Here is a 26,678-nt window from a genome sequence, read left to right on the forward strand (position 1 = left end):
GTTTAGTTAAAGTAGTCGTTTATGATAGTTTTGTATTTTCTAATTAGCTTTTTTCCCATTTTACTTTGACTTTTGCATGTTTCAGTTTAGTTTAGTCAACTGTAAGAATCTTGGTTGTAGGCACCAATCACATTTGAGCACTGCTGAGTTGCAAGCAGATAAAAGGCCCGTGTGGAGACCCTATTGTTAGCTGAGACCTGAGAAAACCTAAAATACTAAGTGCTGATGATGTGTTGATCATAAAATTTAGACTTGGGTTTTGTTTTGTAGATTTATGCTGCATTTATGTGCAAAACTGAGTATGCATAAGTGTATTCTTAGTGATTATTATGAGGCATCTGTGTATTTTAAAGACATCTATGTTGCTGTATTTGGTGTTTTATTATCAAACTTATTTTACTAGTTTACGATTTTAAATCAGAACAAAACGAAAGCATTCCCCATAATCACCTCTGCCCTTCTGACCCGGAGTACAGTGTTAAAGGACCTTCAGACTTTCCTCAAATCCCAAAAGCACAGTCAGCTACGACTTTCCAAAAGAGAGCCGTCTCTGAACAGCACGAGCGCTGAGTGAGATATATTACCACAGGGGTGATTTCCAAAGTGTAAACCATATCACTGCGGGGGCGTGCATGAATTCACTTTTGTTTTTCCAGAAACCTGGATTCAGACTTTCTGCAGCAGTGACTGGTGGCGAGTCGGTTTCTCTTTCAATCTGATTGAGTCAGAGTCATGAAAGCAGCAGCGGCAGCAGCGTGGGACTGTCCTGTGGAGTTACACAAGAGGTTTTACACACGGGTCGTATTAACTTCAGTTAATGCAGCCATCTGTACTCCCACTGACAGCTCCTTCTCACCACTAGGCTGTATATGTGACTGTGTGTGTGTTTGCACGCAGCCCAGCCTGCCAAACAAACCCTCAAGCTCCACAGTATGAAAATGACTGGATTAAGACACCAAAAAGCAAGCGGGACAGATGGGAGGTCAGTAAAATGGCAGTAATCAGAAACCAGTGCAGGAGGGGGAAAAGCGGGGAGGTTGGTGGCGGCACTCATTCAGGGCTTCGGACTGAGAATGCCACACAGTCTCACTGAGGAGACGATCAGACCATCGCAGCCAGAGCTGTCACTTCAGCTCATCACCGCACTGTATCTGATAAGTACTCAACAAGATGGAGAGGTGATTACGCACCATCAGCAGACACATCAGCTTCTTGTGCAACAGCTGGCAGTCTCAGCTTGATGTCAGTACACAGTGTGGGGGAGGGCGGTGTAATAAAGAGGCAGCAGAAAGCACCTCGGCACCCAAAAACAAACAAAAAAAACAAAAACCTACTCTTAAGTGAACGAACAAACAAACTGCAGGCTTGTCTCAGACCCAGTGGGAGAATCAGGGATGCAGTAGAGAGTGCAGAAGTATCACAAACCAGGATGAACACCCTAATGCACAATCGGTCCAGAGTGTAGCCACTCTTTGCCTTTAGACTGTTATAACATCATAGATGAATATCACACAGCACTGATATGGCAATAAAGTGTGCATCATGTCTGCTTTCCTCTTGCTATAACACAGCATTTTGATTTAAACATGCAGGCAGTAATGGTTAATACACCAAATTACCAGAAAATAGCAATGCACACTAATTCAACATGCAGAGAATACATGCATATTCATTGCTTCTTCTCCCCTCTTATGTAGGCGGTTTATATCGAAGATGATCATCTTGCACCATATTTAGAATCTCAGAATCACTGATGCCGTCATTACTGTGGGAAACGTGCTGCGACAGTATTATGAGATACTCCTTCTTTCTCCACACGTAATCACTTGTGTAATTGTTTATCCTTGCAGATGCTCTAGAAAAAATACATAAATACATTGATTTTTATAAGCAGAGGCACTGAAAACAATAACTGTATCAGTGGAAACCTCCTTTCGTTTAAAACATCCAAGGCTGTTCCTAATGATCAGTGCAACTGTTTGCAAATTATGCACATTACTAAACGCTTAAATAATACAGCCTTAAATTTGTTTACAGCTTCATAATGGTGCATAATAAACTGTTTATTTTTAACATTTCTGTTGGGTTAAATATACATTTTGGCCCGTCTGTTTTTGAAATCAGTGAAGTAACAACAAATGCAGATATTTCACCAATGGCACAAAGAGGCCCTGAGCGATTAGGCGATTACACTCTCATGATTATTAGGACCTGAACCCAGCTGAATACTTAGCTAACTCTTTGAGGTCCACACCAAGAAAAAAGCAATGGAAACATTTTTTGTTTGCATTTCTTATTGACTTGGGTGAGTAATAACCACAATCAATTTTGTTTTTCAATAGACCCTGTAGTTTTTAAAATATTGATCTCTACCAAATGGATGAGCTGTCACTTCATGGTAAAAGTATGAAATGCAAATACAAGTACAGTAGATAATACAGTCGAAAAAAAATCAAATAAAGGGCCAAATTATAATCAAATTAATGACAAAAACTATTCAGGGCATTGGATACAGTTTATTTCTAGTAGCATACCAGTGATCATTGCTGGTTTTCATTCCATCAAAGGAAACTATTATATCAAACAACAAAATACATATTTTTTTAATCTGCAAATGAGAAAAATATTCATATTCAGGCTACGTCTGATTGAATGCTACTGTGCAAAATCATTTTTCGTTTAAAAAAATAAAATAAAATAAAAACAGTGGAAATCAAGCACATCTGCTTGTGGTTTTGGTCGTGGGGGTCTTAGGGTGTAGCATTTATTCTGTGGTCTTGGAGAGCTGAATCATGGTTGTCCAACTCTAGATGCTGGCTTGTTAACTTGGTTCAGACACAACCAGGTGGAATCCTTTTGAGAGCCATCGGTTTCTGGTCCAGTAGGGCACAGTCCCTCTTGTAGACCAGGTATTCAAGTCAAGGATGTATCCGAACAGTGGAATATGCCATCTCCTTAACTTGTAACTTATAACTTGTCTTATACAGGTGTAATATAATATCAGAAAGCTTAATTCCTCCCATATGCTAATTATATACAGGATGAGTGATTGGCATGGAATGGTGATCTTTGCATTGGACTCTTTGCTCCACCGTTTGACCGATGAAAGAGGCATGAACCCACAGGCATTGTTTAGGTTGACACATTTGGTGTCAAACGATTTTATTGCAATCAGACCTTCATCAGACCTGTAATCAAAGGCTCCATGGCCCTTCTTCATCAGGTCTTTGTCTGCCATCAGGGAAGCTCCACCAGTGCAGTTTGGTCATACAGTACCAATGCCCCTGACACCCAAGGAGGTGTGCAAGTTCTGGCCCAAGCTGAAACTTGTGAAGAGCTGAGGTTCTTTTATGGGTTTGCATACTGTTTTTTACAACTTTGGCCCCTTAGCGGTAGCTTCTGTTCCTTTTCACTGAGGGGAGCATTGAAGAATGTAGATCCCCCTTGATACAGCAGCAAGTCGTGGATGATGCCAGATGAACTTGGCCGAACAATTTAAAACCCCACTCATCTGGTGGAGAGTGCCAGCCCTGTTGGCTTCATATGAAACCATGACCTCAAACACACTGTGGTTGAAGGTGGATGGTATCATGCCACAGGACCATGTGATTTTTAGCCATATAATTGTTTAGCATCCATATAGTACTTGTTAAACATGAAACTTCCTGTTTGGGAGAGGGATAAGAAGAGCTAATAGTTTACATTCACAGTGCCTTCTGGTGGATTTTTTTGGGCATTACGGATGTAAACCAATTGGTAGAAAAGACTCAATAAGGTAGGTCTAGTTCAGTGAAAGCCTCAGTTAGATATAGGGCCTGAAAATGTGCTCTACCAATTGGTTGAGCAGAACCCTAAAGGGCTAGTCTGGGTTTGCTTTAGACAGCAGCCCGCCCACTCTCACCATCATCAATACACAACAGCAGAGTTTCAAAAACTTTGAGAAACTATGCCAAGGAACGCTGAAGCTCTTCTGTAAGTTTGTCCCAGTTTTTCCTTTTATGTAACATCCATCTCTACACAACCCTGCAGAGGTTGCTCATTGTGGTGCGTTTATACAGTAGCAAGGTCAACTCAATACCACAACGGGGGAGGGGAGGGGAGTGGGGTGCAGAGAAGAAACGGTGCCATACAAAGATGTTCATCTTTGTCGCGAACTGCTGATTCACATACCACTGAAAATAAAAGAGTCTGTTTTGTTGTGAAACACAAAAGCGCAGCCGAGTCTCCCAGAAGAAGAAGAAAACAAAACAAAGCGCATTTATATTCGACAATTCAGTGCACCATTTACCAAGCTATTGCAGAAAGCCGTGTGTCCTTAACCATATTTAGATGTCAGGGTGGTTTTTCGGCCGCCGAGTCTACGTGGACGTAATTTGTTCAACTGATGGCATTTTTTTACAGAGCTGCTACGCTACCGCAGTTGTTAAATGTTAAAGGTTTTATTAACCAAACTTCAGCTCTTGAGTCCTTTCCCTTCCCTCACCATCAATCTTGATTACATTAAAGACAACGGACTCGGATGCAAAAACAGTAAATAATTTATTCCCTAGTGTGAGCGAAGAATCAAAGGTCACTTTGATGGGCACAAAGCCCTTAGAGTCATATTGCACCTGTGTGCATGAGGCTAATGAGTTGCAGTAAATGAGTGTGGGTCAGGGACCGAGTAAAGCCCATAGAGAATTATCACAGGGAAGAATCATTAAAGCTCACGCTGTAGCTCATCCACGAAGGTTTGCCTTAATTTAAAAAAAGCCATTTTGTGAACTATGATGTGAAGTAAACAAGAAGGAGGAATGAGATAAATCAGGATGGTCCGTGTCACTCGCTCAAATGTTTCCGAGGCGCAGTCCGATGACCCAACACCAATGTTCGCCGCTGTCTCCACAACACATAGTGCTGCTGCACCAGCGAGCTCATTACTATACATCCCAAAAATAACAACTGCAGTAAGCCCAACAGCACTCTTTGCTTTTAATTGGCATTGTGTTTCAAACCTAAGGTCTTTGTTGGACAGAGAGGTTGCACTAATGGGGCGAGAGATGTGTTGGAAAGACAGCTGGGAAAACACGTTTGCGATATAACAATGTCTAAACATTCAGTTCAGAGCTCTAAGTGTGAATATTTTAGGATTAATAAAGCTAAACTGATTCTGTCAATCAAGCTGTCATAAAGTCCTTTGGATGTGATGTCACATCATGCCATTTCCTGTTGTGTGTGTGTGTGTGTGTGTGTGTGTGTGTGTGTCCTCCAGGCTGGCTACTAGTCAAAGAGTTCACTGTAACACCATTAAAATGCTAGCAACTTTCCAACCAATCTCAGACCTCCTATGGTTTCAATTCAAAGTTAACCTGTTGCTATGGCAGCAGCCTCAAGGGTCAGCTTAATCTCTAAGGGGGACAATAGTTTCTTATAATGCACTTCTAAATGGTTACATAATGTCAGTAAAAAAAATTTCAAAACACATTTCTGTGTGAGGGCAGTTTTCAAGCAAACACCAGCCATTCATAAAACCAATATGTAGGAAAAACAGAGTGCATTTAAATTTGATTTTAGAAGGCTTTAATCCCACAGCCTGTAACCAGACAGAGGGGATTCGTGAGTTTCACATGGCTGCTGGTAGGTAAAATAACAGTAGCAGTGCCTGCACTGAATCCAGACATGCTTACAAAACTATGGGACAAATCTGACTACTGTATGGACATATGCTGTGTGCCATGGTACAAAACAATAAAATAAAAAATACTGCATCCATGACAAATAAAATTGTTCAGACGTCAGTGGCTGATGCTGATCTATTGAGTTCCTTTAATTAATTAATTTTCTTTCACTGGCAAAAATGCAGAAAAACTAGAAAAAACATCTCTTCTTTGAGGCCTGTATTCAAATTTTCAAAATCTAGCCTGTGATGAAAGAATTGAGGCATAGTGCCACACACAGAGTGTAAAAGTCCAAGTAGGGTGGTTTAATAACAGAAGACCTCAAATCCTCTGTGAAAGCTCGGTGCATTAAAACTGAACCTGATGAGTAAGAGGCACTGTGACGACTAGTGAATCATCACGTCCTACTTTGTAGTGTATCTAACAATGCCTGATTGTGACCATATTTTACAAAACAATAATCATATTTTACTGAGACTTACTTTAAAACACTATTGCTGCTGTCACATATCAAAGGAGCAGGTCATTTTCTCATAATTTTCTGTACCAATTATTTGAACAGGAAGTCATTGTGGTGTTATGGGCAAGCAATCTTTAGCATGTCTGTTTTGGAGGAACTTTATTTTCCATGTAATCACTTCTACTCTTAATATTCTTTCAGATTATGAAGGAAAACAAAACAAACTTCAAACAAAGTTCACTCTTAAATTTCAGAGGGAATTTAAAAAGAGTAAAATTCAGGATATTCTGTTTTTGCATGTGTCACAACACATCTTGATATTTCCGAGATGGCAAAACTGCCCCCCCGGTAGATAAGACTCCTGGCCACAGAGGATCCACCCAGAGACAAAGCCATCAAAATATTAGCTCCTATTACCCAATGAAGTCTATTGATTTGAAAAACAACTCAGCCCTTCTCACCATCTCTGGCCCTCTCTGCTCCTGAGCCAGGTAAATCACAGCCCTGCTCTCCGTTCTGCTCAGATGAGCTCTGCTGTTACTCCGTTTGCCAAGGGGCTCCTCTGTGTCCCTGCTGTCAGATCAGACCCGAGATATGGTCGAGAGCGCGTTCTTCAGTTCTGATGTGCAACCAGGCAGAAAAACTCAGCTGTGTATCAATCAATCCAAACATCACTGTAGTATAGCTATAGTCTATATTTAAAGAGGTGTCTTCCCAAAGGATTAGTGGGTTAGGGCAGATACCAACAGAGCATATCAGATAGATACAGAGTCTGAAAGATGTTGGACGTGGAAGAATTTCAGCCATATGTTGCATCCTAATGAAGAGACTGTTCTGCATTTTAATGAGTGATAAAATGCTCAAATGTGACTGTAGTAGCCACAGTAAGCTCCCAACTGCATGGTGTGTCTCATTAAGATGCTCCATACAGCTCTCAGAATTTTTTTTTTTTTGTCTCATAGAAATGTATTCAGTGTTCATTTGGCAGGTACAGTATGACGCTTGGAAATGCAATTTCTCCCTCTGGGGGATGTGCGACTGTCACTGAATTCTTTCACGAGAGGAAAGGAAAAAAAAGGGAAAGGCTACAAATATGGTTGCATGTTGTACTGGTGGCTCCACTAAAAGATACAAGTCAGGGGAGAGAAGGCGGGCACAATTTTACCATGGCGCAGATGCTATAGCTGTGTTGGCAGCGACAACTAGACTTGATGCTCTGCCAGAAATCAGAGACTCTCCAGTCTCCGCTCAGATTAACAGAGCATCAGTTAGACCTGATGGACTCTTCTGATAAGGCCTCGTACACTTGCACAAATAGGCGCTGCTGTTTTTCATAGCTTTGAATAAAATGTTAAACAAATTTAGCTGTCAAACTTAAACTGTTGGATAATTTAACAGCCACAGACAGCACACACACACACAAAAACACAAACACACAAGGATGTGCCGCACCGAGCTCCAAGACTGCTGATTACTTTTTCATAAAGTACTGGGAATAAATTACCATAATGTTTGTAGCCTATTGTCATTTCAGCTGTAGCTGCATCATTTGCACAACCGTGGCTTATATTTCACTCTCTTTTCTGACTACCAAATTGCTATTTATCCTAAAAGCAAGATTAATAATATAGATGTTTTTGATTAAAGTTCATTGTATCCCTAATGTCTGTTAGCTGTCCCGTTTTATTATATGCAAATGAGTCCCAGTTTGGAGGTGATTAATTGTGTAGAAGGAGGAACGAGCTCTTTTGACATCTGGGATAAGCAGGCATGTTGACTAGAAAAATGCACGAGTTAGTGCCTTCCTTGTTTAATGCATCTATAAACACAAAAAAACTTCACCCACATTTAGTAAAATGACCTTGACTCTCTTCTTGTGACGGGAAGGCGTGACTCATGCGATGCCAGAGCAGATAGACCGAGAGAAGCAAAAATTACGACATAAATAGAAGCGTGCATACTCATAAAGACCTTCTGAAACTCCCCCTCAGCTTAGCGATTAAATGCAGGACAGAGGATGTGTTAATTCACAGTATACATTTTTTTTCTCTCACCACCATTACCAGAATAGATGCAGTGCTCTCTGCCCTGAGTACAGGGAAATTCTGTTTCAAGTGAAACTGGGATGAAATGACTCATCCTGCAGCAAAATTCATATTTTTACATAAAAATCTTATTTTACACACCGATGATAATTATAGTAGTCTTCAGTTACCCCTCATTTCTCTAGATTTCTAGGGAAATGGGAAATGCGCTGGTGTATTTACAGGTAAATAACTTACATTGAAATACAATATATGACTCCAGAGAGCTAGAAAGTCAGTATTTTACATGACCTTCAAACATAGCCTGAACTGTCTTGTAATTTCTTCAAGTAGTCTTCTGAATTAATTCTCCAGGCTTCTTAAAGAACATTTAAATCTCTTTTTTGGAAGTTTGCTGCTTTTTGTTTATTTTCTGCTAAATTGATGCTGAGATTCTAGCTCTGGGGCCCGATCCAAGACTGACAGTGTCCCATTTTGTGTTTTTTTTCCATCCAGGTATGCTTTTATTGCATTAGTAGTGCATTTGGGATCATTGTCATGCTGAAAAATGAAACCATTGGCAATCAGATGATTCCCAGATAGTATTTCATGGTGGATCAAAATAAAATTTTTAGAATTCCACCAAACCACAGATCCCTGTTGTGCCCCTTTTCCTGAACTCCTCTGTACATATTGATGATGATTTCAACAAAAGTCTCAAATTTGGATTCACCACTCCACAAGATCCATTTTTAGCCAAGCTCTTGTATAATTCCACATACCTCAGCTTTTTTCTCCCAGTTTCCTGTGTTTGTTTGTTTTGTTCCTGTTTCTTAAGGACATGACTTTCAGTGTAAATGTGTTTTTGTGGCAGACTGCTAGAAACAACACTATTTAAAGTTGGTTCTTTCCAATTATGTGTAGATACAACACTGACTCATCCCTTGGGTTGGGGTACCCTTTTCATGCCTGAATGATTTATTTAAAAAAAAACAACAACAAAACAACTTTTCCCTGAAAATGTTTTCTCTGCAAATGGGCTAAAAATGAATGAAAAAGCAGCCAATGTCCAAAGAAAACCTTTGAAAGCCGGGAAAGCTATTGCTCAAGACCACTTTACACAATTACAAGCAAGTGTGGCTCCTCGGAAGCAAAATATGAAGAAATTAGTTACTCAATACTTAGCACTATAATTTCCACAGAACCCCGTATTTTTTTCTATTGCGCATTTCTTGTATAGCTACTTGCGCCACCTGTTGTGTTATTAACTTTTGTGTCATTGAAAAGGCCATTCAGGGCGGAGCACGGCACCTTAGCTAAGGCTATTTCCTCATGGTTTACACTTATCCTTTATGAAAACTCCGGAATTAGGTGACGCTTCTTTGTGTCATAACTTCTGAAAAGCACATTTGTTTTTCCCCAGGACTACACAGAGAACCTCTTGGGATCTAGCATTGCTTTCAAAGACTCAGACTAAAGTTTAATAAGCTGCGGCAGCTCGTTAGGCGTCAGGCACTTTGAGGACTTGGAGGATGGTTCCTCCCACTCCTTCAGAGCAATTGTTCACAGCAACTTCCTGAGGTGTTGGTGTCACAATGAGTCTGCCGGGCAACCAGCAGAAATTTGTGGGAATTTTTTTTTTATGTCATGCTAATAGTTGTACAAGGATCAAAGCATAAGGAACAAGTTTAAAAAAAGAGAAGACACTGCATACCATAATAATTAGTATGACGGGCTGACAGGTGACAGGATTTCTTCTTTTTTTTGGTTTGTTTGTTTTATTATTTACACAGACAGACAGGCTAGCTATTTCTAGCACTAACCACTGAGAGCTGTTTCAATCTCTTTACCCAAGTCTTGACATTAAAGCAAGCAGGCCTCTGTCACTGTGGCATTTGGACCCCAACTGGAAAGCAGCATCTTAAAGTGTTTATTCTGTTGTGTTTAAAAATATACTTCTCTGTCTGTAAGCAGCGCAACAAAAAAAAAAGCAACTAAATTCAGAACGAAAATATGAAGAAATCTCTGGTCCCATCTTTTTATAAACATTGTGCAACGACCACAATATTCAGATAGAAGGGCGTACATTTTTATGCAGCTCTGACATTGCCAGGAGCAGATTATCAGTTTCAGCCTGCAGTTAATAAATGTTTACTCCCACAGCTACCTTGACCAGAGGCCAAACTGAAATTTCGGTGATCGTCTATTGTTCTAAAACCTCAGGCTAACCCTCAAAGCTGAAGTGTTTATGCCTTTTAATCCAACAAGAGGTGATTTATGTTTTGTAAAAGGTTTCGCTTGGAAGTGATCTGAAAGGGTTCAGTTTTCAGATAAATAACAGGGACACTGACAGAGGGCTTCGCAGCAGTATCGCTGTTTTTAATGCAGCAATTTTCTTCTGTATGGAGACTTCATAAACTGCTGTGACGAGGCACCAAAAAACTAAATGCCAGTAAGTAAAGAGGAAACACGGCTGACTCAAAGGGAACTTGATAAGAGTTTTTGACAAGAAGCTGTTCAATTTTTTGGTGGGTGTGTGATGTGATAAGGGGGAAGAAAAGTTACCAGCCAGTTTATCGTACAATTGGAACGAATAAGGATTTAGCTGGAAAAGCAGACTTAAATATCTGTGGGGTAAACGCAGGGAGAAAAGCACAATCATCAAAAATCTACTGTATGGAGATGGGAACTGAAATTGCCAAGATAGGCAAACAGCCACACTCCACAAAACACCAGACTCGAGTATGCAGCTTCTGTAATCTCTCTGCAACAGTAAATACTATGAAGGGAAAGGAGAACATAGAATACAGGAAGCAAGAGCCATCTCTGCTGTGTGCAGGCAGATTTGAATATTACACTCACACAGGATAGATTTTAAAAACGCAGTTTCTTGTCAGCACATGTCCAATTTACAGTCGTATCGAACCCCGTCTGCGGGTGCAGTCAGAGCGCTGCGATCAAGTTCAGTGACTTATTAGCACAACTGCACACAGGCACAGCTACAGATGCAAAGTCAAAACCACAAGTACAGATTCCCATTTGCATTTTGGGAACATAGCCAAAGGTGATACCCAGATATTGAGTTATAGTTAGCGGACAGGTGCAGCTTCTAGATGTCAATGAACAGATAGAAGGCTTTAAAAAAATATCTGATTTTCTATCTTGGTAACGATAAATAAACGCTTATCTAAAATAATTTTTTTTTTCAAACAAGTATGTGTTGTTAATTACTGATCTATTCACTGCAGAGTCCCTTCTTTCCTCATTTGGATGTGCTCTTTGGGGCCACTAGTGATGAGGCTGTTCAATAAAGTTTAGTGAAAGCCTGTTAATTTTAATGAGATGCGGACAAAAAAATGTGGAGACACTGCAGTGTGTAAAGCATCACGCTCTTCAGCTGATGTTGTGGATTTCTGTGTGCTGAAGTGCCATTGTGGGTTACATAAATCCCTCCGCTGTGTTAGGGATATATGCATTTCAAACAGAGCAGGCACAAGCAAATCAAGAGCCTATTAGATCAATCAAATAGCCTGTAGAACAAAAAAAAAAAAGGGGTAAACAAAGCAATCACATGTAATCAGATGTCCTATTTTGTAAAAGCATACCCAAACATGTTGAATATGCTGTCATTGTAAGCAGAAAATGTTCATGTCGCAGGCTGGAAGCGCCAAATGTTGAGAATGGTGCTTCAAAATAAAACTTGGATATGCAACAGCTTAGATCATTAATAGGAAGCGAGAAGAAGGGCTAACTATAAACACACATTATGTTATTACTTTATTTTTAAGCAAAAAGATTTGATTAAAAATGATGCTTGTGTATCTGAGGTAGTATCCGCTTCCTCAACTGCACTCACCACTACATTTTAAATGGCTGAGTTGTCTGCAGTGTTCTCTATTATAGATAAAAGCCAGCAGCCACTATGTGCTATTTCTATAAAATACTCAAATCTGGTTCCATACACCAGAACTCGGATCTTCTATAACAGTACTAAAAAAAAAAAAAACAGTCCACAGGACATTTAATCATAAGCTGGATGGTCAAATGGAGGACAAATATATAGTGTTACTGAGCCTCAGTTTGAATACTTCGGTTAGTGTAACTGGAGCATTTAACCATTATTGCTGTTGTGATGGCATGCCACACATGGTAAGCTCCACACCACCAGTTGATTCACTTTAGTTAATTTACAGTCACTACTTTAATATATTCTGGTTATTGTTCAATATTGTTTCTTTATTAAATGTATTTATTTTTCCATCACACCTTCCAACGTTTATATGGCGTGCACACATATTAACACTGCAAGTTCAAAGTTTTGTTTTGTTATATTACATCTTTCTTTGTTTGAGTTACCTGGGGTTTGGCTTCTCCTCCTGTCTGGCAAAAGGTGTAGCAAAGGGCTGGGAGAGCTGAAGTACCACTGACAGCCTAACTGGATGGAACCACATGCTTCATTGCCTGGGGGGTGTTTCATGTTTGTTTAATTGTTTTGTATTAGTTGGTTATATGGCAGCCATTTAGTTTTTCCCCTTGTGTGTCATTTGGTTTCAACAGGTCAGTTTATCATATGTTTGTTTGAGATTTTGTTAATTGTTATCTTGAGTTTAGTCTATTTAGTTGACCTCTTTTATTGGCCTGCCTGTTTAAGTTTTGGCTTTGTTAAATCTATTTTCATATTTTTGGGTCAATAAAACCCCTTTTTTGAATTAAACACCTGTGTCCTTTATGCTTTACTGCTTGGTCCCTGACAGCTGTGCTAGCTGTTGTATTCTGTGGCTATTTACAGCTTTTCGTCTGACCTCAAATCTAACTTCTGAAAGCTTCACACCCACAACACAACCCCAGCCCTCACCCTAACCCTACTCCTATTGGATAATTGGTCATGTGGCCAAGACATGACTAGACTTATTCTGAAGCAGCCATTTTGACAGGAAATAGTAGCCAAACACAGTTGCTGTTAATCATATTGACGCAGCTTCTGTTCTATTTAGAGACAGAGCCAAAATTTTCAGTAACACGTGTTTCGAAACTGGTCCGCTAAGGGTGAGAAGTGTACTTTCCAAACTCAACTTTTTGACCGTCAGAAACATCTAAACCAACCAGTTCCTGAAAGTCTATTTAAAACAGCAATCTGAAGGCTGTATGTTCCCTGCGATGGGCCAAACCGGAAAAGAAAAATTGTGACTCATTGCTTTTATTCATGCTAACAAGGTTTTACTTGCGTGTTTGCCTGTCAAAGACCACATGGTCTGTTTGAACAGTGAAACAGACACATGTGAAGTGCACTGCAGCCACCACGAGGTCACTTTCACAAAAAACTGACAAAAACTTTTTGATTGCTTTGCAACAACTTAGAGACCTTCTCACTTATTTTCAATGTTTTTCCTCCATTTCATTTCTCATTCAGGCACCTTAATCACTCGTCAGTTGAAAAGGAGTAGTTAGCTCATGTGCAACAGGAGAAAACACGGATTATTCTTCAGTACATTTCATTTATCAGTAAGGAATACCATGACATCCACAATGGGTATGAATACAAACTAAGATAACTCCCCCCAAAAATGCAATATCATGCAAGATTTTATCCATGCTGTGCAAACAAGTACTGCAACATGGTTTAAAATACTAAAATATAATTTCATTTTATCATCACTGGCCTTACTACAGGATAAACATCTAGTGCAATTCCTCAAATATAATGACAGTATTCCATATTGTTCTTTTAAATTAAGAGTGGAAAATTACTAACATAGGTGGGAATTTTAGAATATCATTCATATCAAGCGTATTAAGCTCCAAAATCCTCATACATGATGTTTTCAAGCCTGCCTATAACTCGAGGGAAGCTGACACTTGTTCTTACTTAGTTCAACAGTTGATGATTTTACTCCGTTTTACAGTAATCAATATCACTAAGATGAATTTCACAAAAAAAAACAAAATTACACAACACTGGATACTCAGCTGTGACGGCCAAACAGGATGCAGTCTGCATTTCTCTGGGAAACTGTAGCTGTTTGTGTGTGCGTTCAAGGTTATGCAAATCCACTACTGACATTGTGCACACAATATGAAACACACTGACCTGGACTCGTAGATTTATTTGTATTATAGCCACTAATGTTCAAAACACAATTCAGGGAAAGGTGGTCTCATCAGTGAAGAATGAGGAAATGAAAAACTAACTCACCACCCGAGTAGAAACTGAAAGCATGTTCCTTTTAACCACTTTTCTGGCCATACCGGTAAACAAAGCCTTTTTACTGGTAAGCGTGTGCTTCGGCACACAGACAACTCTGTCCCTCGGGCTAGTGTTTGTCCTCCTGCTGCCTCGCAGAATAACCCGACTGTGTGGAGGAGTTATGGACCAGCAGGCAGTTTCAGCCCACCACAACGCTCCGTGAAACAGCAGACGTGTAATATGCGAGTGCATGTGGGGTTCACCACTGTGTGTAGTAAGTGCGTGGACACAGGAAATCACACACTGAGAGGCAGCTTTAGAGGCTGCTGGTCTGGCTGCAGGTCGACTCAGTGGCTAGCAGCAGCAAAAAGAAGCTAAATGACTTCATAACTGCATGGTGGACAGTTGGAGAACAAGCCTCCAGCAGTTATACAGCATTTAACCAGCAAAAAAAAAAGTCGCTCTGCTATATAACACACGCACTGAATCTGAATTAGAAAAACCTAATACTGCAACTGCTATAGAAGAATCTGTCTTAATCTTAAGACTTGCTTTAAAACGGAAATGTTGGATTTTTTTTATTTTTTATTTTTAGTAAAAGGAAACAAAAGGTGGTTTCCAAAAGATTTTCTGAGGTTTGTCTGTTACTCATTTTATATCCTAAGAGCAAAAAGATAAAACATTTAAGTCAACATTTTAACCATGCTCCCTATGATATTTTTGTTTTAGGTTTTCAAGATGCTACTGAGACCAGCTATGATGTATGGTTTTGAGAAAAAAGACAGAAGGCTGAGCTGGAGTTGCAGAGTTGAGCATGCTCAGATTTTCATTGGGAGGGACCAGAAAGGTCAGAGGGACAACTCATGTTGAGATGTTTGGAGACGCTGTTAGAGAGACCAGACTGAGATGGTTTGGACATAAGTAGTGGATTTATTGGAGAAAGAATGCTGAAGATGGAGCTGCCAAGCAGGAGGAAAAGAGGAAGACAACAGAAGGTTCAAATGTGGTAAAAGGAGGACAAGCAGAGGGTTAGTGTAAAAGAGAGGGATGCTAAGTCAAGTCAAGTCAAGTCAAGTCAACTTTATTTGTCAATTCTGCCACATGTACTAAGGATAGACTGTGGTGCTGTTACAGCCCCTGTAGCGGTAGCAGCTAGTAATAGCAGCTAATAGTAGAAGCTGCTAGAAGAAGATTTTACAGAAGAAATGAGCAACATGCAAGGAGTTTGAGTACCAACTTTTACCAAGAAAAACAAAGAAATTTTAAAGCTTTATAAATAATCAGACTCCTCAGGCTGTATCATCATTGGGCCACCTAGATATTACACCTAGAGGAGCTGCTAAACCATGAAACCCTGCCATGAAGCTCCCAGCATGTAGATTTTGTGCTGATGTTAATGTGAGAGGAGGTTTGGAGCTGTGCTGTTGTTGAATGAGCAGAGTGCTGAGACACTTTGCACCCCAGCCCTCAGCAACCTCCCTCTCCAACTTCATGTGGTCTGATACTTAATGTGGGTGATTTGTTGTGGTTCCTGAATGCTTTCATTTTGCAATAATATAACTTACCTAGGAGAGAAGAAATTTAATGAGCTGATTTGTTGCAGCAGTATTATGCTATTACAGTACAGTGAACTCTGCTTTTTGGAACGGCCCAGGCAAACCGAATGGCTACAGGTACTAGAGTTTATACACCTGCACTAACAGCTGAATTCAAAGATTCAGAGGTATGGCCCAATACATTTGTCCATATAGTGTAGCTGCCCAAAAGCAGACAATTATGGATCTGCATCTTCAAATGTTCCAACAAAAGATGCCTGAAGCATTTTAAATACAAAGTCCTGTGAAAAAAAAAGGGAAAAGAAGAAGAAAGACGTTTAAAGGGAAAGGGCTGAGAATGTGTTAAGCACTAGTTGGATCAATCATGTTTTGGGTTTGTTATGTAGCAAGTGGCACGGGGAAACATTTTATTGGTGAGTGGAAAGATTTACTCAATTAAATAAAAGCAAGCTGCACACTATAACAGCAAATGGGCCAACTCAAGAGGCTCGTGTTGAAGGTTTGCCATCGCCCTCACAGCCCTGAACCTAATCATCATCATCATAGAAAAACCTTTGAATACACTTCAAAAGAGCAGTCCGTGCACGAAGGCCAAAAATGTCACAAAACTACAAGCAATTTGCAGGAAGAATGGATGAAAGTCCTTAAAATAGACAAACAACAACAACAAGAAAAACTTCGAATGAAAAAACTTGTTACTTTATACTGAACAAACCTTTGCTTTGAAGCCTTTTTTCTTTTATCCCGTAAAGGTCATCGTTTGGCAAATTCAAATTCGCAAAAACAATTCAATGTCATTCATTCTATGTGATAAAAACTAAAAGACAACACCTTTTCACATTTTTCAAAACAGACTTCACAACTATTTGTGTGGAGACAGGAACATCTGGAAACATTGAAAAGTAAAAAACTGTTTCTGCTGGGTTAGATACCTTTCTTTTTTTTTTTAAAGGAAAGAAAATCATACATTTTTGTGGCAGTGAGACATCGTCCACACATAGAGAACGGCTTATTTATCAGAAAACCTTTTAAAACATGTCCTCATGCAGTCAAAGCTCATCTTCCTAGTTTTCCATTTCAGTAAAAAAAAAAAAAAGAACAAATGAAAATGTCAGGACAGTTTGACAAAACAACCTGCACCATCCACCCATCATCCTTCTGTAATTGGGGTAATCAGGGCTGCAAAATAACCCAACCTTGGCTTCTTAGTTTGACCCATGTGACACTATCAACAAAACCATAACAGCTCCTCTGGGGTGGTTAACAAAGTCAAGAAAAAAGAAGCTTATTGCTGCAAGAAACGGTTAAACGATGTCACAGATCATGCCCGTATCAACATCTGCATTCGTTCAGCTGAATTCTATTTGTTTAATAAACTCTTCTGTTGCTTGAACACCTAATTTGAACATAATACATCTCACAATATCTAGCAAAGCTCATTTATACAAGCTATAGCAGGCTGAATTCATTATTTAAATCACTATTAATAACTGCAACACAGTCAGGATTGAATTATCGTGATCAAATAAATGTGGGGTGCTCTTAAGCAGGGAGGGGATTTGGGCTGGAATTATTTCTGCTGCTGTAACCGGAGAACGTCTCTAACATGGATGTATTGTAATGAGATGTAAGTCTGAATACGCTTAATGAAAAATGCAATGCAAACACCACCAGCAACGGCAAACAGTTGAAAAGTCATTAGTGAGAAAACCTCATTGATATTCATGATGAAATGACGGCTCTGGCTCATTCCACCTCGATATTAAAAGCAGCTGAGGATATATCCGTGCTGTTTACAGTCAGGTTAATTGTACAGGAAAACCCAAAATTCCGCACATCATTTCCCAGACATTACATCACAGTCGGAGTTCTTAAATACAGGGAGTGCAGAATTATTAGGCAAATGAGTATTTTGTCCACATCATCCTCTTCATGCATGTTGTCTTACTCCGAGCTGTATAGGCTCGAAAGCCTACTACCAATTAAGCATATTAGGTGATGTGCATCCCTGTAATGAGAAGGGGTGTGGTCTAATGACATCAACACCCTATATCAGGTGTGCATAATTATTAGGCAACGTCCTTTCCTTTGGCAAAATGGGTCAAAAGAAGGACTTGACAGGCTCAGAAAAGTCAAAAATAGTGAGATATCTTGCAGAGGGATGCAGCAGTCTCAAAATTGCAAAGCTTCTGAAGCGTGATCATCGAACAATCAAGCGTTTCATTCAAAATAGTCAACAGGGTCGCAAGAAGCGTGTGGAAAAACCAAGGCGCAAAATAACTGCCCATGAACTGAGAAAAGTCAAGCGTGCAGCTGCCAAGATGCCACTTGCCACCAGTTTGGCCATATTTCAGAGCTGCAACATCACTGGAGTGCCCAAAAGCACAAGGTGTGCAATACTCAGAGACATGGCCAAGGTAAGAAAGGCTGAAAGACGACCACCACTGAACAAGACACACAAGCTGAAACGTCAAGACTGGGCCAAGAAATATCTCAAGACTGGTTTTTCTAAGGTTTTATGGACTGATGAAGTGAGAGTGAGTCTTGATGGGCCAGATGGATGGGCCCGTGGCTGGATTGGTAAAGGGCAGAGAGCTCCAGTCCGACTCAGACGCCAGCAAGGTGGAGGTGGAGTACTGGTTTGGGCTGGTATCATCAAAGATGAGCTTGTGGGGCCTTTTCGGGTTGAGGATGGAGTCAAGCTCAACTCCCAGTCCTACTGCCAGTTTCTGGAAGACACCTTCTTCAAGCAGTGGTACAGGAAGAAGTCTGCATCCTTCAAGAAAAACATGATTTTCATGCAGGACAATGCTCCATCACACGCGTCCAAGTACTCCACAGCGTGGCTGGCAAGAAAGGGTATAAAAGAAGAAAAACTAATGACATGGCCTCCTTGTTCACCTGATCTGAACCCCATTGAGAACCTGTGGTCCATCATCAAATGTGAGATTTACAAGGAGGGAAAACAGTACACCTCTCTGAACAGTGTCTGGGAGGCTGTGGTTGCTGCTGCACGCAATGTTGATGGTGAACAGATCAAAACACTGACAGAATCCATGGATGGCAGGCTTTTGAGTGTCCTTGCAAAGAAAGGTGGCTATATTGGTCGCTGATTTGTTTTTGTTTTGTTTTTGAATGTCAGAAATGTATATTTGTGAATGTGGAGATGTTATACTGGTGTCACTGGTAAAAATAAATAATTGAAATGGGTATATATTTGTTTTTTGTTAAGTTGCCTAATAATTATGCACAGTAATAGTCACCTGCACACACAGATATCCCCCTAAAATAGCTAAAACTAAAAACAAACTAAAAACTACTTCCAAAAACATTCAGCTTTGATATTAATGAGTTTTTTGGGTTCATTGAGAACATGGTTGTTGTTTAATAATAAAATTATTCCTCAAAAATACAACTTGCCTAATAATTCTGCACTCCCTGTACAGTGACATCAAAACGGTTTTGTGTGTCCAGCCACAGTGGCTGCTGCTGCTGCTGCTCGCGCCAATTACCTTGTTTCCCCCAAAGTAAGTCCAGAAACAAACAAATATAGAAACTGTGATGAGATGCCTACAGGTCATACCGCTACTGCATAATGCCAGTAAGTCTGACAGAAAGAGCAACATTTTTCTTAAAAGGTCACACATAATTTAGCATATCATGTTTTTCCTTTTTTTTTTTCTTAAATGCCAGTTCTTTCTGTATATTTTATGGTTTGAAAACATAACTGCCAGCTAGAAAGTTTTGTTAAGTAACATGAACATTTGGGATAAACCAGTTCATGTAAAATTACAGACAGCCATATGCAATATTTCCCAGTGTTGGCCTATCACAGGTAGACTATATCGTACACTGTGGATGGGCAAACTGTGGTTTGGCTTAAGCGGTGTCATCATGTTGTTGTGTGCTAGATTTTAAAATGCACTGCCGGAAAGTTAAAGGAGAACCTTATTTTGTACCACATTTATAGAGTTGCAATTTTGGGTGCTTGTGTTTTCAATAATTTGATTAGCGCATATGTGAAAGTAATCCCTGTGACCCAAAAGCTCTAACCACTCAGTTTCAGCCGATTCTTTTCCAGTCTTAGCTCTGTAGGAGAGTGACCATCCTTAATATGGTCACCTCAGGCACACGGCTTTAACTGCGAGTGACCTGCTGTTTGCAAAGGAGAGCCAATAAAAAGGAATTTGGCCTAAAGGAAGAGGACCTATAAGGGCTCATTTCAGACAGGTGAATAAACTAAGGGGCTACACCAAAGCCCAACATAAAATAAATGTGGATTATTCTGAACTGTAAAATCATGCAAAGCTACTTTAATACAGTCCAAGAATTAAACTATGACGTTAGAAAAGAGAATCCCAGGCCCACTTTATCCAGCTTTTTTAAACACCAAGAGACAATTAGAACTTTTGGTGTTACTAAAATAGTTTTTATTTGAATTTATTTATTTATTATTCATGTCAAGGACAAACAACTCAAACTTATTTTGACCCCTGCACCCCTAATGTGGACATCAAATCTGTCAGGCTATCATCACCACATGAGTGGGCTAGAAGACAAACACTTCTGAAATCAGCATGTGCATGACCAAAGCTGAAGTTTTGACAAAAATTAATCTGGAAAGCACGGTCGCTATGATGAATCACCCATCAAACAAGTTTCTGCAAGTGGACTTTTTACTACAGCAAAACTAATTGAAATGGACGGCTGAGTGGCTTTCAGGAATCTAATTAAATACAATATGGAGGAAAGATTTACTGCTCACTAAATTAAAAGGGTTTCACAATACAATGTTAGCACTTAAAGACAGCTGGTACTAACTAATGAAACTGTGGTAAACAAACCAATTGACAAATCGAATGTTATTTTACTTTAAATGATTCCGTTAAAGTAAAGAGCTGCGACACATCTAAGTGGGCTGTATTAAATTATGCCATTAAACTCATTTTACCATGTAAAAATGTTGGGCTGCATGTGGCCCACGATGTAAAATGAGTTTAACATCACCTGATGTCATTATAAAAGCTGCTTATAGGTCAGACCCTTTATTGCTCGTCTCATCATTTCCTGGTTTTTGTGTGGACAAACACTGGCGTTTGCTTTTTTTTAACCTTTGAATCTGAACACAGTGTAGACAGAGAGTAGGGAAAAGGGTTTGCTTGTGACCCAGATGTGAAAAAATGCTCCAACGACAAGTTTGATGTGACAGTTTTGCAATTTTTAACTGAAACGAAAAAACACTGACAGAGCAGGTTGAAGAGATTTAATGAGTCAAGGCTACAAGCAGTTAGCAAATCAAGACAGCCTCGCTTTGCGGCGTCATTTTAAAAGCAAAGTCAATTAAATATGACAGCTGACATAACTGCATCATAAATTATTTTGTTATAGCCCAACCAAAGCTTTATTTTATTATCTCAGGTGTAACAGCGTTCATGTAATTTTTTTTTTTAATTTAGGAACACTTCTAATTAAATTCCTGTCATGGTACAGTGTGACAGGATATTATACCATAGAAACCGTGAAGGGTGGCAAGTTTTATCATTGTGAATAACTAAAATGTATGGATAAAAACAACGGCAGGAGTACTGCTCCCACCATCATTTGTCTGGGAGCCTGCTGTCCTTGCTGGCTTTCAGAAGCACTTTAAGAATTGAAAAATTCTTTAACATAGTCTAACGAGGCTGTTTTCTGGTTTATGGGCAGGAGATGCAAATTAGAGGCACAAATTAGAGAAATAAAAACAGCCTTAGGCCTAAACTTCCTTGTGTGTGTGTGTGTGTTTACACTAAATGAAGTTGGCTCCAAAGTGGCCGTCACCACGTCAAAGAAGCCATCATAACAGCTGTGTTGTGTTATAGCAGACATAAAAAAACAACTTACAATCTTATCTACAGCAACATGTTCTGCAAGCTTTTGTGTTTAAAAATCTGCTGTCATCAAACAAACATTGTGATGGTGACTTTATCATTACAGCTCAGGACATATAGGTTAATGAGCTGATATAGCTCTTTTATTTGGTGGGGGACTCGTGATTATTTGGTTATCTCTGAGAGCACGGTTATCATTTCAGCATAAATTAATAAGATGTTAAATGTGTGTCTGTTAGGCTGACAGGATAGCAGGTATCATGTTTACACTGTGGCAGATTAGTCAATCTACAATGGGGGGAGAAAACAATCAGTCTCCTTCCCCTTTCCTTATTCTTGGTTGGCTGCCACCAGCAGACAGACACCTTGGGAGTCTGTGAAAGCCCTAATGACATCATCAACCATAGCCCACTAACTGCAGCAGTGCCATCCCACGGTCCGTTCAGCTGAGCCAGCACCTCTCCTCGGCTGATGTATAGCAGCTGTCGAACACTACCCCGTTTCATCAGAGGCATTACAACTTCATTGCGCCTGGTCAACACACACAAAGTCAGAGTGAAGAAGGCCACTTAAAATCTGACCAAAATATCATTACAAATGCCAATGTTGCTGTATTACCTATGCCGCCATAAGCATTACCCCAGTGTGGTCTGATTCACATAGGTGCATGACATCATCCCAAGAAAGGAAGTCATTAGACTAAATCAATGCTTTTATTCCCTGCAGACGAAGTCCGACCTCAGGGAAACAATAACCCAATCCCGGCCAGCATAATGTGATACCTTTATTATGTTATTATGTTACAGTTCAGCCATACAAGACGACTAGCGAGGGACATATACCTATAATTGTATATCCAGAATCAGATAACAGAAGCAGCATGAACCAGCCATACAAATTACACTGGAAACCTCGTAGTACAGTTCCAGCTGCCATATGGCCATAATACTGTTAGGATAATTTTAATTTGTTCACAGTCTACGGCCAATTAAGAAAAGTAAAACTTGCTAAACTGAAAGTCTCTCAAAGGGAGGTTAATCACGGACACAATCACAGCTTCCTAGCAAGCACCAGAGTCCAGGAAAAACCCACATCCTGAATAACACACGCACATTCTCCTGCAAAACCGGAAGACAAATATGTACCAAGACTTTTTTTTTGTTGGCTGGATCCATTTCCTGTCTCTTAGCACATTTCAATCAATATTATTTTACAGATTAAGCACGCAGAGAGTGAGGAGACTGGGAGCAGCTAACATGGAGATGCAAAGCATGTATGCAGATGCCATTTTACAACAAGACATAAAAACAGGAATTCAGCACATTAAAAAAAAACGTAAAAGAAATTATTTGGATATTTGGGGTTTAAAATTACTAATAAAGCAGTGTGGTTCTCCATTAGCACAAAGTTAATGTAGGGCAACAAAACAGGAAGTGCGCCGACTGCTTTCTTGTTAGTATAAAAATAGCATTTTTTTTTAATAAATTCAGAATAGTAATCGATTACTTTATAGACCAATTACTGAAAATATGACAGGTCAATTGATTATGTGAATTTTTTGTAGTTTATGGAAGACAGAAAAAGCAATAAATAACAACCAAAAACAATTTTTTTTCTATATCTGTTCTTAGGCTAAATTATGCGCAAACAAGCTCTATGTTTTTAGTAAGAAGAGACATCTGCTCCTGTTCCCGTAAAGTAATTTGTCAAAACAAAGATGTGAACTAGCGGATGAATCAAAAGTAAAACCTTTTTTTTTCCCTTTCTTTTTTTTCAGCTGAAACTCTTCTGCGAGTCAAAATGTTTTTGCCTGTTGTTAAATTGAATTTGATTGAAACTGCTGCACAACGCCACAATGGAGCCTGTCAAACGGATCCTCTGTTCCATATTGTAAAATACCGTGGGAGGCACATTTCTCCATCGCAACCAATTGTATCAAACAAATGACGGCAGTGAACTGGCAGAAAGCTACTATCGAAGCCTTCAGATACTTTTGATTGCAATTCTTTCCGCCCTCCAATTACTTTCCTCAGAGCCCATCTCTGAAGACGTAAAGTACAAGCTAATTTGCAAGCACACAATGGCACAGTCCATTAAGACTGCAGGCTCCTTCCCTCGCAGTTTAGCAGCTTAACAGACAGTGTTCCAGTACCTATACTCGTGCTATTTAGTATGCCATCTCCCAAGACATGCAAAACGCAATATCAGGAAGTCCTTCCATTATTAATTAACTCACGCCAGCACGGCTCTGTGGTCATTCTGACCCACGGGCCCCTGCACAGAAGATGCATCGCGCAAGTGTTCCCTTCAGCTCAACAGATGGCCGCCCATCCTGAGCCTGTTCTGCGGAAGGTTTCTTCCTGTTAACATTCTCATAGGAAGTCTGTGGTCTTCCCTTTACAACATATTAAAGGCATAAGCTCTTCATGCTCCGAAGTGAAGCGCTCTATGATTAAGATTTGTTGGAAATTGGCACTACACAAATAAAAATGAACTGAATTAGTAAAGGCAGCTGCACTAACTACTTTAAGTTGAAAAATAAAAAAGTTAAATTATGGGATTTGGAAGGCAGCGACAGCCTCAGATGCCCTCTTCCTCCTCCTGTTCGGAATCATAATTACGGCCTTACTTTCTCATTTCCATCAGCACTCGGTTCTAGCGGGACGACAGAGTCTGCTGACAGCTTCGTGCAGCGCCAGCTCTCGAATAGATAAAATTTCATGACTGCAGAATGATTGTTCAGTCGTCATTGTGGAGGACACACAGTCAGCCGGTCGCGAAAGAAGTCAAGAAATGGAAAGTAGACGGAGAGGGGAAGGCCGTCTTTCTGCGTAATGTGGCCATAATGTAGACTTCGTGTGGAAAATAATATGCTGGAACAAGTGTAGACAACACACTGGGTATCAAACGTCTGGACAAGAAAAAGATAAGAGAAAGTAGGCATAAAATGATATGATTTCCTTGTTGTAAGGCATACGTACTCAGTAGGAAAACTCATGGGAGGAAAAAAAAAAATCACCTTTTTAGCTACAGAAAATTCCCATATTCCCAATTTCCTTTTTCTAATTTCAGATTTTTCTGTTGAGCATAAATTAAAAACTAAATTAAACTCAGACTGCTTGCCTACAAAGATCACCATCTGTCGCTTCTCTTCAAACACTCCCTGTCAAAAATCACAAGAAAAAACACAATACAATGTGAAGAATAGGATTACAGACAAAATTAGCATTTAGTTATCAGAACGTTTATGTATGCATACTACACATACCAGCAGCACGACGAGGCTCGTCATCACAACAAGCTCTCAGCAAAGAAATAACCCAAGCCTACAATAATGTATGACACAGACACCCAGCCGGTTCTTCCCCTTTCTCCAGCATTAACCTAACAATAACCCCAAACCACAGAAAAATCCAACACCGCAGCACAGATGGCATCAAAAGAACCGGTCTTTGACATGAAGCTGAGATGTGTTACCTCAAATTGAACATGAGTGAAGGGCTTGCCCTCCCATTTGGCAAAGCACACACCACGAGGATGAAGGGAGAACAGAAGGCTTTAAAGTACACTAGAGTGCTTTACTGCATGTTTAAAAGCTCTGAACAAACTGTAACACACAAGCAGGAAATGTACAGCAGAGCAGCACGCGTCATGACGGGGGTGATGATGGAAACAACTGGAGAAAGCTGATCCTGCAGCCAATGAGAGGACAGAGTGTAATGTGAGAGCCACTGTGGCAATAAAGTGATCAGTGGGTTTGATGTCAACATTAAAGCCTTACCATTTAAGAAATAAATAAATAAAGTTCAATTCATATTTTCCACGTTACTGCGCAGATGTATTGTTGTTGACGTCAAGCTGAAGGCAAGAAACCAGAATCACTGGTGACACTGATCTGAAAAGCGCGCAGCGATGCAGGGCGCTGCTTCTGGCTTTATTATGGTTCATAAGGCGACACCCGGCTGGGCAGTGCGCCTCGTAGGACCTACAGAGAATACGAGATGCTCTCCGAGCCACAGCGAGCTGCTAAGATCACACCACGCCGATTTTTGAACATTAACATCCAAATCAGCATTGATCCGGTAAAGTCAGGACAGGACTCCGCTGCTTTCTGAGTAATCCAGAAGGCACAGCACTGACAGCAAAACCCTAAGATGGGTTTTTAGCGGTATCGAACACCGATAAATTCTTTCTTCATCATCCGGAGTCTCATCGCATTCCAGCAGCAAATTGTGGAATTGTGGGAGCGCGTTGAGGGATCCGGGAAAACTAACAAAAGGCTTGCTCGGGCAACATTACGTCTTCCTACATCGAGTCACACACACACGCTGAATGCACAAAACAACGAGACAATAATTAATAACAGGCATCTGAGCTGACACAAACACTCTGCCGCTGTTTTCCCTTTCTCTCTCTCTCACCCTCTTTTTGCTGCAGAGCGCACTCGCTCACATTAAACTGGATTTTCATACCTTAATCACAGCAGGCTACGAGTGACCGTCGTGAGGAACAGAGTGTCGGCTTCAACAGCAGTCAATATAAAAACAAAAAAACAAAATAAAAGGGAAAAAAAGAAAAAGCAGCAAATTCTCACGCTATCATCCCAGCACAGTTCAGAGGCACGTCCGAGCGACCCCCTCCAGCCGCCTCAGGTCGGATTTAATAAAGCGAGAGGCGCAGCGGACACGCTGGAGCCTCCTCAGCGTGGACGTACACATAACTGCATCGCAGCGAACGTTGCTCGTTGAACGTCGTAAAGACACACGCGAAGAAAACACTCACCGAATGTCGACGCGTTGTTTATTTCATTGCCCCCGCTGAGCAGCTGTTTGTAGTGGTGCGTCACCGACTTCCGCGTTAAGATGGAGTGGAAACAAAATGCAAGAAATAATTAATTTAAAGGACAGGCGGCGCACGCGGGCGAACTGAC

General features: G+C 40.2%; 1 protein-coding gene across 5 annotated transcripts in view; it reads right to left on the bottom strand.

Annotated features, from left to right (window-relative positions):
* The window catches only part of marchf8 (membrane-associated ring finger (C3HC4) 8), a 90,967-nt gene extending 64,289 nt beyond the window's left edge, over nucleotides 1-26,678 (bottom strand). Inside the window, exon 1 of one of the 5 annotated variants that reach the window (XM_085296826.1) lies at nucleotides 26,531-26,678. The gene's annotated coding sequence lies outside the window, so the exon portion shown is untranslated. The other 4 variants (XM_085296829.1, XM_085296831.1, XM_085296827.1 and 1 more) reach the window with 4 other exon arrangements.

Source organism: Mchenga conophoros, linkage group LG13 (assembly GCF_057382185.1).
Source record: "Mchenga conophoros isolate Kocher_MC1m ecotype Shallow Benthic linkage group LG13, M_conophoros_male_GT1.1, whole genome shotgun sequence".
NCBI lineage: Eukaryota > Metazoa > Chordata > Actinopteri > Cichliformes > Cichlidae > Mchenga > Mchenga conophoros.